Genomic DNA, 16,755 nt, shown 5'->3' on the forward strand with positions numbered 1-16,755 from the left:
CCAAGTGTCCCTAGGCCACACTAGCACCCACTGGTGCACCATCACTGGGGTTAATTAGTGTAGCGCTAGGGAAGGAGCTTGCGCCTAGTGATAGGGGAGCCAGCTGTGATGACCCTTATCTCGCTAGGAAATAAAGAGATGGTCCAGGAAACCTGTCTGCTGGATAACACTAAAAAGTACCTGCAGTGGATGACCATCAATGGGTGGAGGGTGGAAGCTCTGAGAGACACTGGAGTCAGTGTGACATCTGTGAGGTGTCAGTGGATAAAGGTAATCCCTAATGTACTTCACCCTGTAGTTGCTGCACAGGTTTCCTTTGAGGAGGGTCTCGGGTCCCTTGAAGGTTACTGTGAGTTTATCCATGCCTGCTGGCTGTCTGGAGAAATTCCCTTGGAAGGTGGTGATATTCCGGGCTCATTTGGAGATGTCGGGACTTCCTGAGTGGGTATGTGTGACCACTCAGTCAATAGCAGCCAGTATGAGTAATCAAGAGAACCTGAAGCCTGAAACAGTGGGTCAGGTGCCTGCCAGAAAGAGGATGGACAGGGGCATGGGAAACCCACCCCAGAAGTTCCCACGGTACAGGAGGAGGCAGACCTTGAGGGGGAATCCCTGGAACCTCCAGGGGAGCAAGTGGCCAAATTGGGAGACCTACCTAAGCTGACCCATTGGCAGTACCAAGGGGGTCCCACCAAAGAGGAGTTCTAAAAGGTGCAGATGGAGTGGTCTACTCTTGATGATTTGCGGCAGCAGGCTACAGACGAGGCTGCAGGCGATCAGACTGGATCACATTGAACCTATTTGGTGAATGGCCTCCTAAATAGTGAGACATGGGTTGCTGAGCCACGGTCAGCCCATGCGCTGGTGGTACCCCACTGCTTCAGCACTGGATCTGGCTCATGTTGTGCCTTTGGCAGGACCTTTGGGGTACAACAAGACCTTTCACAGGCTTGTCGCCCTCTTCTTTTGGCCCCAGATGTAAAGGCACACTGATACTCATTGTAGGTCTTATCAGACTTGCCAAACAAGTGACAAGAGTGGGGGGAAGTGTAAGGCTCCCCTCCACCATTTTCCTGTGGTATGTGTGAGCAGCCCTTTTTAGTGGCTAGACAGTGATATTGTGGGGCCACTGGAACACAAAACTGCCTTTGGCAACAAGTATACCTTGGTCTTTGTTACCATGCCACCCAGTATCTGGAACCTGTCCCTCCCAGGACAACCATGACCCCTGTGGTGATCCGTGCATTGAAGGGGATCTTTTTCCATGTGGGGTTCCGCAGAGAGGTGCTGTCTGACTGGGGTACCAACTTCATATCTAGGTATATGACGTCTTTGTGGAAGGAGCGAGGTGTAATGTACTTCACCACTCCTTATCATCCCCATGGAAATGAATTGTTTGAAAAATTCAACCAAACCATGAAAGGCATGATAAAGTGTCTCACAGAACCCATGAGTCGTAAGTGGGGCATCTTCTTATCATCCCAGTTGTTTTCCTAAAGGGGGTACCACCGAAATTCTTAGGTTTCAGTCCCTTAGAGTTGCTGTATGGACACCCTTTAAGAGGTCCTCTTAGTCTGGTGAAGGACGGCTGGGAGAAAACTCCCGGTAAAACTCCCCAGGATATATTTAGCTACATGCTGTCTTTCAGAAACCAGACAGGAAGAGGTGAAATGTTGGCACAACCAGAATGCCACTCTGGTAGAGTTTCAGCCTGGACAAAAAGGGTGGTGATGGCACCAGTGGAACCTTGTGCACTTCAGGACAAGTCGAATGGGCCATTTTAGTCAGTGGAGCGCAAGAGTGAAGTAACCTACTTTGTGAGCTTGCAGATTCCTAGGTACCCTTTGAGGGTCCTGCACCTGAACGGCATCAAACCTCACTTTGAGAGGTCTGAAGTAACTATCATCCTGGCTACAGATGATGAAATAGAAGTGGAGAGTGAGCCTCTTCCTGACCTCCTGTCGGCCCAAGAGCGCAATGGGTCAGTGAGGGTGTGAACCTCTCTCCCACCCTGACCCTAGAGCAGCAGAGGGATTGCATCTCCAGGTATTTGGGCAGTTCACCTTACTGTTCTCCTTTACCCAAGGATTCACCAATTGGTGTGTCCATGATGTGTACACTGGGCAAATTTGTTTGTGAAGCACAAAATCTACAGGTTGACTGACAGGGTCAAGGCTAGTTTCAAGGAAGAAGTTTCAAAGATGTTGGTGTCAGGGGTGATAGAGACCTCCAGCAGCCCATGGGCTTGCCCAGTGGTCTTGTTTCCAAAAGCTCCTGCACCCGGTGCTACTCCTGAACTTTGGTACTATGTGGAATACTGTGGGCTCAATGCCATCACCAGGACTGACTAGCAACCCATTACCAGTGCTGATGAACTCATTGATCGGTTGGGAGCTGCCCTGTACCTCAGTACGTTTGATCTAACATATGGGTACTGGCAGATTGCCTTGAATGATGGGGCTAAAGAGAGGTCTACGTTCTCAACACCAGAGGAGCACTACCAGTTCCGTGTCATGCCCTTTGTGTTGAAGAATGCCCCAGCCATGTTCCGTATATTGGTCAAACAGGTACTGTCTGGGCTGGAGGAATTCAGCACCATTTACCTGGACGACATTGCAGTGTCCAGCTTCAGCTAGGAGGAACACTTACAACACCTCTGTGGAGTGTTGAAGGCTCTGCATAAGGCAGGCCTCACGATCAAGGACAGTAAGTGCCACATAGAGCAGGGGTCTGTGGTGTACTTAGGACACCAGGTAGGAAATGGCTAGGTGGGGCCCTTACAACCTAAGATTGGTACAATTTTGGCTTGAGAGCCCCCAAGACCCAGACAGAAGTGAGAGCATTGTTGCCCCCTTGACAGAGATGACTTCAAGAAATCAGCCAAGGAAAGTGATCTGGACAGTTGCCGGCCAGATGGCTTTTGATGCCCTGAAATCTGCCAGGTGCACGGCCCATGCTCAAGGCACCAAATTTCTCCCAATATTTTGTTGTGCAGACAGATGCTTCAGAGCACGTAGCTATCATTAGTAGGAGGCTACTTTCCAGGGAACAGAGGTGGAGTGCAAATGAGCAAGAAGCTTTTGATGTGGTCTGGGAGCTGAAGAAGCTAAGGTCCTACTTGTTTGAGACTCACTCCTGGGTTCAGACAGACCACAGGCCTCTCAGATGGTTGATGCAAATGAGGGGTGAGAACCTAACACTGTTGAGGGGGGTCCATCTCCCTACAGGGAATGGATTTTACGGTGGAATACCGCCCTGATACAGAACCCGCCAAGGCTGATGGTCTGTCCAGATTCATTCGCCATATTCACACAACTTGATTCAGCACTCTGTGGCTCGGTGTGTGAAGCCAAAAAACATCCAAACATAATCAGGTACTCTGTCGCACTCCCTAAAAAATCCAAAAGTCTCCTCTGCTATGGAAAGTTTTTTGTGTTTGCTTATTCCAAATAAAACCAGAGCACCAGATTATTTATATATATATATATATTCAGGGATTAGCATTTTCAAAACCTTAATTTACTCGCACAAAACCATAGAAATTCGCATATATAGTTAGTTGCAATAACTATATATTGCGCACCCGCAATCCACTGCTGATGATGTCACATATTACATCATTCATGACATGGTCAGTGACATCACTGATGACATCACTGATGACATCTCAAATGACATCACTGATGACATCACTGATGACAACATCCAGTGACTGTATGTTTCTGTAAAGTTAAAATATGTCTTACATATTGAAGAATGAGTGGATGTATAAGTGTTTGGATGAAGGATTTAGTAGGTGCATGACTGACTGTATGAGGGAATGATTAAATGTGTTTCACTGAGTGCATGGGTTAGTGACTAAACTGTCTTAATTTGTGCATCATTATATCTGTTGTTCTGTAAACTGCTGCATGTGTTAATCAGTAGCTATATGAGTAACTATATGGGTTATTGATTGGTTGCCCAAGTATTTGTATGGGAGAGTGAGTGTGTGTGTGGGGGTGGCTGGGAGGTGTGTGACTCTGTGCATAGATGTGTGAGCAGTTGATTCACTAGATGTATGGGTTCAAAAGTGCATGTGGAAACAGCTGTATGGGCGGTTGACTGTCTGCATGAGTGTATTGGTGAGTGATTGGATTTCTCAGTGCTACATGTCAAAGTAAATACATATGTAAAACACAGTACATGTAAGAGTTGACATATATAAATAACTGTGCATAAGAGCCAGTGAATGTGTGAGTGGCTGTATGGATCATTGTGAACTTGTATCAGTGATTGTATAAGAGAGTAAATATGTGTTAGTATATGTTTGATTAAGTAAGGTGTGTATAACTGTATAGTTGAGGAAATGGAGGTGTGATTGATTCTTTGCATGACTGACTAGGTGTGTGAATAACTCCATGGATGAGTGACAGTCTGTGAGTGTCTGTTTACACTGATTGTATCTAAGGTTATATTAGAGTCTGAAGAGGTTCATCGTATTATCACATGAATGATATCATCAGTGATGTGATCAGTAATGTCAAATGAGATGTTAACAGTGATTTCATCAGTGATGTCATTTGAGATGTCATCAGTGATGTCATCAGTGATGTCACTGACCATGTCATGAATGATGTAATATGTGACATCATCAGCAGTGGATTGCGGGTGCGCGATATATAGTTATTGCAACTAACTATATATGCGAATTTCTATGGTTTTGTGCGAGTAAATTAAGGTTTTGAAAATGCTAATCCCTAACTATATATGGTCTATAACCAATGGTTTTTTCAGTGAATTTTCAAGGTTTTGTAAATGCAAATTCCTAACTATATATGGTCTACAACCTATGGTTTTTTCAGTGAATTTCATTGTTTTTTTAAAAGCTAATATCTATAGCTGTAAAATATATTCTTTATTACGTGACGTATCACGTAGCCACGTGAGACGCCTCATGACGCGTCACATAAACGTGACGTATCGTCTCTGCAGCGCAAACAAAACCCGTAACGTAAGCGCGCCAGAGCACACTTACAGATATATATATATTTTTTTAACCTTAATTAGATCCACACGTGCACATATCTTAAGGCCTTGCAAAGGCACATCAAACAAACAGTCCCTACAATTTTGCCAAGTTTGGTGGAAATCTATTCCTTTAAATTTTATTTTACTGTTTCTCTTGGTTTTCCCCTTGTTACGCTTACCGGAACGCTACCCGGTACGCAAACCGGACGCTCCAAAAACACAAGATGTTGGACTCCCGTTACGCTACCGTTTAGCTGCCCGGTTGGCGTACTGGGAAGCGCCTCTACCGCGAAAAATCACAATTTTTTTTCTTTTTTCCTTTTGCCCTGCGGGGCACTTTAATATCCCAATCATCAATCCTAGGGGGTCAGGAGGGGTCTACCTTGCCCCCTTTCCTTCAATTCCCCCTTCGTTTTTCACCACCTCTTGTCTCTCGATCCTACCGAGAGACAAGATGGCGGCCGCTCCGGACTGTTTACAAAGTTGACAGCCAATCAGCTTCTCCTCAGACTCCCTTTACGCTGCCGATTAGCTGCCCAGTTAGCTGCCCGGTTCGCGTACAGGAACGCGCCTCTACGGCGAAAAATCGCAATTTTTTTTAAAACATTTTTTTTGCCCCGCGGGGCACTTTAATATCCCCCTCATCAATCCTAGGGGGTCAGGAGGGGTCTACCTTGCCCCCTTTCCTTCAATTCCCCCTTCGTTTTTCACCACCTCTTGTCTCTCGTTCCTACCGAGAGACAAGATGGCGGCCGCTCGGGACTGTTTACAATGTTGACAGCCAATCAGCTTCTCCTCAGACTCCCGTTACGCTGCCGGTTAGCTGCCCGGTTCACGTTCACGTACCAATTTGCGCCTCTACGACAAAAAATCGCAATTTTTTTTTTTTTTTTTTTGGCCCCGCGGGGCACTTTAATATCCCCCTCATCAATCCTAGGGGGTCAGAAGGGGTCTACCTTGCCCCCTTTCCTTCATTTCCCCCTTCGTTTTGGCCTCCTCTTATCTCTCGATCCTACCGAGAGACAAGATGGCGGCCGCTCCGGACTGTTTAGAATGTTGACAGACACCGGAGGGCCAATCAGCTTCACTTCGCAAGGCTCCGTTACGCGAAAAGTACGCGAACCGGTTCGCTATCCGGGACGCTGTCACAGATATATCTGTTTTTTTAAACGTTAATTTCTCAAAATCCACTGGAGCACATATATTGAGACCCAGCAAAGGCACATCGGGCTAACAGTCCCTACAATTTTGCCAAGTTTCTTGCAAATCCATTCAGCCGTTCGAGCTAAAAGTGGGGCCAAACGCCCTATGGAAAAATGAATGGGAAAAACGCGTTTTGGGACCCCTCTTTTTTCTCGGCCCCCCCTTGACAGAACCGACCCAAATTTTAAGGGGCTGCTCGGAAACAAAATGTGCCATGTTCCTGAAAATTTCAGCTGATTCCATCCACAAACGCCAAAGTTATTAGACATAGAATTTTCAAAAGTTCCATAGAGAAAAAATCCTAACTATATATACCTACTGGTTATCGCCAGTAGGTAATATATATATATATATATATATATCAGTAAGCTTCCTCCCAAAAAGAACGAAGCAGGACCCGGAGGGGAACATGTGAGGTAGACTTTATTATTCAGACAGCAGTCGCGGTGGCGGCAAATGCATTTCGGAAAGGACTGCCTTCTTCAGTGCCCAACAACTAATGCAAGTCTGTGATGTTCGTAAGCTCCTGCTGCCTCTAGATGACTGGCGTAGGTCTGCCCCTCCCCTCAGTCAATGCTGTGCACCTGTGAAAGTTCGTGGGTAAATCCAGGACTTCAACTCCCAGGATGCCAAATGATGAGAGCGCCCTGGGCTGGTGTAATGGGGAAAGTGTGGAATGGAATTTCCACGGCGGCACCTGTGAGTAGGGCGAAATGACGGCAGCAGCTGCCCTCCGAACAACGAGTCTGCCCTCTGGTCCCCTCGCTCCGCCGCAGCCCCTAGAATCAGCGGGTCCGTGTAGCAAGGACAAGAATGCTGGGAGCATAGTGCCCAAACAGAGGTGGGATTCCTCAACTGCTCGGGCCCCCTGAAGCAGAGGCAGATTCTGGATATTCCATCCCTGGAACGTGTAGAATGCCGTGAAGCGATGCCAGCAAGATCCAGACCCATGGCACGGCGGGGGTTCCTGAAATGTGCAACTGGCAAGCACATGATATGTGGCAGTAAGCTTCCTCCCAAAAAGAACGAAGCAGGACCCGGAGGGGAACAGGTGAGGTAGACTTTATTATTCAGACAGCAGTCGCGGTGGCGGCAAATGCATTTCGGCAAGGACTGCCTTCTTCAGTGCCCAACACCTAATGCAAGTCTTGTGATGTTCATAAGCTCCTGCTGCCTCTCGATGACTGGCGTAGGTCCGCCCCTCCCCTCAGTCAATGCTGTGCACCTGTGAAAGTTTGTGGGTAAATCCAGGACTTCAACTACCAGGATGGCAAATGATGAGAGCGCCCTGGGCCAGTGTAATGGGGAAAGTGTGGAATGGAATGTCCACGGCGGCACCTGTGAGCAGGGCAAAATGACGGCAGCAGCCGCCCTCCGAACATTGAGTCCGCCCTCTGGTCCCCTTGCTCCGCCGCAGCCCCTAGAATCAGCAGGTCCGTGTAGCAGGGACAAGACTGAGGGGAGCATAGTGCCCAAACAAAGGTGGGATTCCTCAACTGCTCGGGCCCCCAGAAGCAGAGGCGTATTCTGGATATTCCATCCCTGGAACGTGTAGAATGCCATGAAGCGATGCCAGCAAGATCCAGACCCATGGTGCGGCGGGGGTTCCTGAAATGTGCAACTGGCAAGCACATGATATGTGGCAGTAAGCTTCCTCCCAAAAAGAACGAAATAGGACCCGGAGGGGAACAGGTGAGGTAGACTTTATTATTCAGACAGCAGTCGCGGTGGCGGCAAATGCATTTCGGCAAGGACTGCCTTCTTCAGTGCCCAACACCTAATGCAAGTCTTGTGATGTTCGTAAGCTCCTGCTGCCTCTAGATGACTAGCGTAGGTCCGCCCCTTCCCTCAGTCAATGCTGTGCACCTGTGAAAGTTTGTGGGTAAATCCAGGACTTCAACTCCCAGGATGCCAAATGATGAGAGCGCCCTGGGCCGGTGTAATGGGGAAAGTGTGGAATGGAATGTCCACGGCGGCACCTGTGAGCAGGGCAAAATGACAGCAGCAGCCGCCCTCCAAACAACGAGTCTGCCCTCTGGTCCCCTCGCTCCGCCGCAGCCCCTAGAATCAACGGGTCCGTGTAGCAGGGACAAGAATGTGGGGAGCATAGTGCCCAAACAGAGGTGGGATTCCTCAACTGCTCGGGGCCCCCTGAAGCCGAGGCGGATTCTGGATATTCCATCCCTGGAACGTGTAGAATGCCGTGAAGTGATGCCAGCAAGATCCAGACCCATGGCGCGGCGGGCGTTCCTGAAATGTGCAACTGGCAAGCACATGATATGTGGCAGTAAGCTTCCTCCCAAAAAGAACGAAGCAGGACCCGGAGGGGAACAGGTGAGGTAGACTTTATTATTCAGACAGCAGTCGCGGTGGCGGCAAATGCATTTCGGCAAGGACTGCCTTCTTCAGTGCCCAACACCTAATGCAATTCTTGTGATGTTCGTAAGCTCCTGCTGCCTCTAGATGACTGGCATAGGTCCGCCCCTCCCCTCAGTCAATGCTGTGCACCTGTGAAAGTTCGTGGGTAAATCCAGGACTTTAACTCCCAGGATGCCAAATGATGAGAACGCCCTGGGCCGGTGTAATGGGGAAATATATATATATAATACCGACTGGTGGTCGCCAGTAGGTAGTTATAGTTAGGATTTTTTTCAATGCAAAATCTCAAAATTCTATTGTGAATAACTTTGGCGCCGGTTGACGAATCTGCCTGAAAATTTCCTCAAATTTGTCTCACGGAGCTCCGGTCCTTCCTTGAAAGTTTGGGGGATTCGTAAAGCGGTGGCCGAGATAAAAGAGGGGTCCCAAAACGTGTTTTCTCCATGTTAATTTCCATAGGGCGGTCAAACTCACTTTTAGCCCGAACGGCTGAATGGATTTCCACCAAACTTGGCAAAATTGTAGGGACTGGTAGCCCGATGTGCCTTTGCTATGTCTCAAGATATGTGCTCCAGTGGATTTTAAGTAATTTAGGTTAAAAAAAAAATATATATATATATGGCAGCGCCCCGGTAAGCACACCGGGGAGCGCAGCGGGCGCGACACGCGAGGTGCGCACGGAAAGCTGATTGGCTCTCGGGTGTCTGTAAACATTCGAAACAGTCCGGACCGGCCGCCATCTTGTGTCTCAGTAGGATAGAGACACAAGAGGTGGAAAAAAAAGGGGGAAATGACCATAAGGGGGCAGGGTAGACCCTCCTGACCCCCTAGGTTTGATGTGGGGGCTATAAAAGGGCCCACAGTGCAAAATATATATTACTTTTTTTTTTATTCGCGCAGGGGGAGCGCCCGGTATGCGCACCGGGGAGCGGACCGGGGAGCGGCCCATGGGAAGAGAAGAATGTCAGAGTTTTAAAAAAATGTTGCCTTTTTTTATAAATTGGAGGTAGTTCTAAAAAGAACTGTTTTTTTTCTTCTTTTTGTTGTTTTATTTTTTTTGTGTTTTTGGAACATTTTGTACTTTTTTTGGTTTTTATGAACTATTTTATATTTTTATTTTTATGGGGAGATACGAAAAAACAGGGAATTAAAAATGGCTCAACTGGAGCAAAAAAAAAAATGAGGGTTTTTTGGGGCATTTGTGGTTGTCCCCAGCAAGGACGATGAGCTTTATGCTCAGTTCACCATAGGAGATGGTCTTACCACAATGAATACATGTTATTCGGAAATCCACAAACCGTGGCTGAATGCAAGGGATCGTCTCCCTTGCCTCTGGTCCCGACGGAGTGGGTTGCTTTCTTTTGGAGGTGGTGCTTGTAGATTGGGGAGGGTTATTGGCCAGTTCCCTCATCTCTGCAGCAGAATAGTTGATCGGATGACTGCGCTGCATGTGTCTAATCATGGTGTTGTTTCCGAAAGAATATCTTTTATTAGGGTTCCCCCTTGAAAGTTCCATGCCACAGATTAGGCAAGTCACCTTGGCCGCATTGACTTTTTTCTTGCCCTCTGGGATCGAAAAAAACTCCCATACAATGTGTGGTCTTGGCTGGTATGGGGTATTGTGTTCTTCCAGCCATCTTCTCCTCCCCTCCTCCTCCTCCTCATCCTCTTCCTCCTCTTGTTGACCACCAATGTAATCTTGTGGTGGTCCTCTTGGTGGTTGTGGTGGTGGTGCAGATGCTCCAGCTGCTGCTGCTACTGTAGCCATTTCAAAGTACAAAATATACCTCAAAGATTGCAAGACAGGTCTTCCTAAGTCAAAGGAGAAAGTCAGAATAAGGAAAAAAGGTGGGGGCTTTCATCATTTGGAAAAAAAAAGGCCTGAACCAATGAGAAGTGTTATTTTCAGGTCACAAGACCAGAGATTTCATCATTATGAAGCCAAAACTGTTCTGCACCAATAAAAAGTGTTATTTTCAGGTCACATGACCGACGCACTTACGCGGCGCGCATCGGGGTGCGCTCCGGGGCGCGCCCCGGGTTGCGTAAGCGCGTTGGATGCTTACTTTGCACGATCGTATTCGCTCAAGTGCTTCCAGGTGCGCTTACGCCGTGCGTATCACGTGGACGCGGCTACACGATACGTCACGATGATGTTTACGTTCGCGGCAATAGCGCTAACGGGATGCCCTCCGGAGCGCGCCCTGGGCGCTTTAAAAGACTACGCTTTCCGGGGCGCTCACCGGGGCGCGCCCCGGGAGCGCTCCAGGGTAAAAAAAAAATATATATATATATACATTAAAAAAATTGTTTAAAATACAAATAAAATATAGGATTGATTCATTTTCAAAAATATTACATTTCATAGCTATGGACATTTGCTATTAACAAAATTTTGAAATTCAAAGAAAAAAACATAGGTTTGGGGCCTTATATATAGTTAGGAATTAGCATTTAAAAAACCTATGAAATTCACTGAAAAAACCATAGGTTTCACACCAGTTATTGTTAGGAATTAGCATTTAAAAAACCTATGAAATTCACTGAAAAAAACAGAGGTTTCACACCAGTTATAGTTAGGAATTAGCATTTAAAAAACCTATTAAATTCACTGAAAAAAACAGAGGTTTCACACCAGTTATAGTTAGGAATTAGCATTTAAAAAACCTATTAAATTCACTGAAAAAACCATAGGTTTCACACCAGTTATAGTTAGCTGGAAATTTTACTGACATAAAACCATTGAAATTCCCACGTTATAGTTAGTTGGACTCACTATAACTTGCGCGCCTGCAATGCACTGCTGATGAGGTCACATATTACATCATTCATGACATGGTCAGTGACATCACTCATGACATCACTGATGACACCATCCTTGTGACAGAGTGACAGACCTCCTTTCAGTGTAATGTAACCCTCGAAACACATATTCAAAAATAGAAACTTACATTTTGAAAAAAATGGAGATACCCATACCAGTTACAACAACCAATTCAGTAATTCCACCATCTATATACACATCCACTCATTCACCAACAGTTCTTTATAGCCACTCATACATATATTCACTCATCATATGTAGTGATACACCTATACATCCTGTTACACAGCGACAGTCATCCAAAAGTTACTCACACACATACTCACACATGCAAATAAACTATTGAACATCCATTTATTTGAATATACAGCTATACACACACTAGCACATTACTTCTAAGGAAACTTACACATACTTACTCTCTTAAACAATCACTTATAGAAACACATACTTATTTAAACAGGAACTCTTTCAATCTCTCACTCTCACATATACTCACTTATATACATTAATACTCACATATACTAGATTAAAACATATGTAGTTACTGATAAAGACACTAGTGAGACAGTCATTCACTCACAAACACACACATATACACACACATCCACTGATACAGTCCTGCACATATGCTGTCTTCAAAAGACATAGAAACAGTGAGTCAATCATTGATGCATCTATGTGTTAAGTAACACCCCCACCAAACCATACAGACATTCATACTGATATTAAAAAAACATCTAATAACCCATATACACACACATGTAGCTACTCACCAACCCATGCAGCCACTTATACACAAAGTGAAACACTGATACAAACATTTAAATATTTAAACAATACTCGCTAACAATAAGCCAGTTAACCAATCAATTCTTTTTTTTATAAAACTTCCATTAACACCCTTATTTAAACATTTATTCTTCCATCGTCCTTTTTCATATACATATATAAAACATATTTATTTTTCAGAAAGACACACATTCACTGGATGGTATCATCAGTGATGTCATGAGTGATGTCACTGACCATGTCATGAGTGATGTAATATGTGACGTCATCAGCAGTGCATTGCAGGGGCGCAAGTTATAGTGAGTCCAACTAACTATAACGTGGGAATTTCAATGGTTTTATGTCAGTAAAGTTTCCAGCTAACTATAACTGGTGTGAAACCTATGGTTTTTTCAGTGAATTTAATAGGTTTTTTAAATGCTAATTCCTAACTATAACTGGTGTGAAATCTCTGTTTTTTTCAGTGAATTCAATAGGTTTTTTAAATGCTAATTCCTAACTATAACTGGTGTGAAACCTCTGTTTTTTCAGTGAATATATATATATATATATAACCTACTGGCGGTCGCCAGTAGGTAGTTATAGTTAGGACCTAGTTTCCATAGGAAATCCGCAACATTCTATTTGGAATAACTTTGGGCCGGTCAACGAATACACGCAAAATCCTCCAAGAAAATGGCTTGCTCCGCTCCTTCCCTGAAAGTTTGGGGGTGATTCGTCAAGCGGAGGCCGAGAAAAAAGGGGGGTCCCAAAACGTGTTTTCCACATGCAATTTTTCATAGGACCTTTAGCCAGGGCTACAACCCGAACGGCTGAATGGATTTACACCAGATTTGGCAAAAAAGTAGAGTTTGGTTCGCAGATTGTGCTTTTTGTTAAATGGTGTAAATCCGTTCAGTAGTTCCTGAGAAAATCAAAAGTAAAATCATAGATATATCCAGAGACAAAGTACGGTACGCGTACAGAAAGTGTACCGAAAACCGTACAATTACGAGCACGAGCTGCATGCTGATTGGCTGTCAACTGTCTGTCAACACTTGAAACCAAGAAGTGTTGGCAGCCATCTTGTGCCTCGGTAGAACCGAGGCATAAGAAAGCAGTGAAACAAACTAACAAAACATGCAAAGGGGGCAGGGTAGAAATACCCTAACCCCCTAGGCCTGCTCAGGGGATCCCCCAAGGTCAAAAAAAGATATATATTATTTTTAAAAACCGCGGGATACGCGTATGGTATGCGTACCCTGTCGATCCGCCCCAAAAAATGAAGGCACCACTCTGCAAAAGCGCCCCTGGCGCGTCTGCAGAGGGGGAAATAATTCCCCTTGAATACTGGGGGTCCCTTGGGGCCAAGAAGTCCACCAAACACATCCAGTATGCGCCAGGGGGCTGCCTTGCAGAGAGGTGTAAAGAGGCCACGCCCCTTTTAACACCTCTCTGCAACACAGCCCCCTTGCACATACTGGAGGCTCCTGGTGGGCTAGTTGCCCCTGAGGACCCCCAGTATTCATGGGGAATTAGTTCCCCCTCTGCAAACTCACCAGGGGGCTGCCTTGCAGAGATGTGTAAAGAGGTAACGCCCCTTTGTACACCTCTCTGCAATGCAGCTCCCTGGTACATACTGGAGGTTCCTGGTGAGCTAGTTGACCCCCAGTGACCGCCAGTATGCAAGGGGAATTAGTTACCCCTCTGCAAACACACCAGGGGACTGCGTTACAGAGAGGTGTAAAAAGGGGCATGGCCTCATTACACCTTTATGCAACGCAGCCCCCTGGCGCAAACTGGAGGTTCCTGGTGGGCTAGTTGGTCCCCACGGACCCCAGTATGCAAGGGGAATTAGTTCCCTCTCTGCAAACGGCCAGGGGGCTGCATTGCAGAGAAGTGTAAAAAGGGGCATGGCCTCATTACACCTCTCTGCAACGCAGCCCCCTGGTGCATACTGGAGGTTCCTGGTGGGCTAGTTGGCCCCCAGGGACCCCCAGTATGCAAGGGGAATTAGTTCTCCCTTTGCAAATGCACCAGGGGTCTGCGTTGCAGAGAGGTGTAATGAGGCCATGCCCCTTTTTACACCTCCCTGCAACGCAGCCACGTGGAGCATACTGGAGGTTCCTGGTGGGCTAGTTGGCCCCCAGGGACCCCTAGTATGCAAGGGGACTTAATCCCCCAACTTAGATGGTGCTACGGGGGCGTGGTGGAGGTAGGGGGCGGGGCTTGAGGTGATATGTGTGCAAACATGCCCTGTGGCACGTTTTAAGTTGAGGAATTAATTCCTCTTCAATCCAGAGGTCCCCTAGGGGCCAACTATTCCAACAGGTACCTCCAGTAAGTGCCACGGAGCTGCGTTGCAGAGTGTTGTAAAAAGGGGGCGTGCCCTCTGAGCACCTCTCTGCAACGCAGCTCCCTGGTACATACTGGAGGTACCTGGTGGGCTAGTTGGATCACGGGGGACCTCAGGATTGAAGAGTAATTAATTCCCCAATCTAAAACACGCCACAGGGCGTGTTTGCACACATGTCACCTCAGGCCCGGCCCCCTTCCTTCACTATTGAGCACAATAGTCCTGTAAAATCAGTGGAACAACGAATTCTGATTTACTCACCTGTTATCAGGAGAGACGTCAGTGCAGCATCGTTGAGCCCACTACTGACCCTGAAAAGTAATTCGCATCATACTTACAGTAACTTGATTGTCCTTCCATAGGCTAAAATTGACTGGTTTCACTTGGAAATTCTTCTAAGTGTGGAGTTTTGGAACTTAAAAAAATTCCTTTAAAATCATCCGAGCTACGAATTCCGATTTACTCATCGGTTATCAGGAGAGACGTCAGTTCTGCATCTTTCAGCCCACTACTGATTCTGAAAAGTAATCCTTATCGTACTTACAGTAACTTGAATTTCCTTCCATAGGCTAAAATTTACTGGTTTCACTTGGAACTTCTTCTAAGTGTGGAGTTTTGGAATTGCAAAAAATTCCTTTAAAATCAGTCGAACTACGAATTCTGATTTACTCACCTGTTATCAGGAGAGACCTCAGTGCTGCATCTTTCAGCTTACTACTGTTCCAGAAAAGTAATTTTACCCGTACTTACCAGTAACTTGAATTTCCTTCCATGGGATAACATTGCCTGCTACATAAAAGATATATAATTTAAAAAAATATCAAACAAAAAAAAAGATTACAATTTCAATATTTTTAAAAAGATTTTTTTCAATGTATATTAAAAATATGTAATGTAATTTAAAAAATAAAATATCTTAAAATAAATACTTTAAAACAATGTAGTAAATCAGTATAAAAAATATAACAATTAATACATTTACAAAACCTTTGAAATTCACTGAAAAAAACTTAGGTTTCAGCCACGTTATAGTTAGGATTTAGCATTTAAAAAACCTTAGAAATTCACTGAAAAAACCATAGGTTTCACACATGTTATAGTTAGTTGGACATTTCACTCAGTATAAAAGAAAGAGAGGGGCTCTTGATAAACCAAAGGGAAATAGAGCGCCAATATACTGAAAAGTAAAACAAAAGAGTTTTCCCAATGGGGTGTATTGCTTCCTGCTCCTAAATCAGGACTCAAACTTGCCAAACATCAATCACACCATTAATTTTGTGGAACTGGAGAACACTTACCAAGAAGGAACATACCCAAACAAATTAAAAAAAGTATACAATTTATTAAAAACTTTTGTTACAAAAGATGACTATGAAAATCAGTTAAAAACATGTATAGCACAGAAATACACAAATAAAAACACAAATTGAAACACAAATTGAAACCACCTAATGTGGACGTGGAGAAAATTAATCTAAAGAGACACTAATATCTGTCTTTGTCATTTCATTTCGGACCACCGTTTGTCAACAAAAAGAGGAATATTATTCCTTTAGACCGGATTCATTGTTGGCAACGCCGAATATGACTTATGGGTTTGCGTCGACGCGTTTCGGAAGCAACAACTGATAAAGGCTTCCTTCCTCAGGACAATTTCTATTTTTATTCTCCACACATGAAGGTGTCAGACCTAATGCATAAAAATACAATGCAATGCAACTGTTATAACGACATGTAAGTTTATGTGAAAACACACCTTTGTCGCATTTCTTTATCTACTGTTTGTTCCCACTCGGAGTTGGTTGGCTATCCTTTCCAAAGTTTGTTCTCAATTCATCCCATATAGATGCGAACAATACAGTCAACTTTATATGCCCAAAAACCATCCGTTGATTTACCTTACTTGTATATATTTAATAAAACACCACCCGCTGTCTGTTTCTATTCATAAGAGGTCAACCTTTGTTCTGAGCGTCATTTAATGTGTCCACATTTTGTTTAAATGAGTAGTTGAGAGATATTCTACTGCTCAGGGATAACATGTCCATATTTTTATCAATGTGCCCCTTTTATTTTATACAAAAGAAAACTGATGGGACAGTATATATTCTTCACACTTATTTCTGGCCGAATTTTACAGCATTTAAAAAAAATTTGGGGAAAAACATTTTGGAAAAAAATTTTGGGGAAACAATTTTTTTACATTACAAGA

This window comes from Lissotriton vulgaris, chromosome 3_2 (genome assembly GCF_964263255.1).
Source record: "Lissotriton vulgaris chromosome 3_2, aLisVul1.2, whole genome shotgun sequence".
In the NCBI taxonomy this organism is placed as follows: Eukaryota; Metazoa; Chordata; class Amphibia; order Caudata; family Salamandridae; genus Lissotriton; species Lissotriton vulgaris.